The sequence below is a fragment of the Diorhabda carinulata genome, chromosome 1 (assembly GCF_026250575.1).
Source record: "Diorhabda carinulata isolate Delta chromosome 1, icDioCari1.1, whole genome shotgun sequence".
Lineage (NCBI taxonomy): Eukaryota > Metazoa > Arthropoda > Insecta > Coleoptera > Chrysomelidae > Diorhabda > Diorhabda carinulata.
Genome location: NC_079460.1, coordinates 38,438,512 through 38,439,503, shown reverse-complemented (window position 1 = coordinate 38,439,503; position 992 = coordinate 38,438,512).

The following is a 992-nucleotide window of genomic DNA, read 5'->3' as shown; positions in this document are numbered from 1 at the left end:
TCAGACTCAACCGAGGCAACCATGAATTTTCATGTTCAATGTAGGTATATAAAACTTTAATTTTGCATAAAATTTGAAAAAAAAACGGCGAATGCAGTTAATTAACAGTAATATACTTGTTTACACCTGGTAACCCTAATGCTGCGGCCGACTGAGAGCTGGCAACCATTTTTATTTTGATTTGTGATATCATTTTCTTCCAAATGCTGTAAAATTGACTGAAAAACATATAGCTGCAAGTCATATCAGTATATTAATGACATTAACATTAATTACAGGTAATTGCGGCTAATTTTTACAAGGCAATCTATCCTTAATCCATTCCATACTTCCTTAAGATTCCTTTAAAATTAATTTCATCAAAAAAACAGATAGCTGCAAGATCAAGCGGTAGGATCTTAGACTATTAGATGATTTTTTCTGGAGAAATTCAATCGGTAAAACTAAAAATATATATAGTGGGTACGATCAAAATAAATATGTTGATAGATTGCGTCTCTTTCCTCAACTGAAAAAAAGTTGAAAATGTCGTAAATGTTCTTCCAACGAGGAGGTAATAAAAGTTGTGGAGGTCTGGTTTGCAGAGCGAGAAGAAACATTTTTTTTTGAAAGATCTAGAGGCGTTTGCAGGTTCGCTGTAATATATGTACTCAATTAAGAGGAGAATATGTTGAGCAATAAAATATTTTGACATTGAAAATTTGTTTGGTTCTATAGTAGGCTAAGAATTTTTCAATATATCCTCGTAGACAGTCAAAGATGTTTGAGAAACTTTTATACAACATTTTTTGTAAACCTAACAAAGTTCGAAATATTACTGTACTAAAAGATATTGTTTTTATGACAATTTTACTTAAACAATAACTAACTAACCGTCTACTTCGCATTTTTATCAATTAGTGAAAAAAATCTATTAAGATCATGTCATTGGCAAGGGACATCACCAATTGTTCAAGGTTATTGTAATCATCTAGTAAAATGTAGGCTAAATG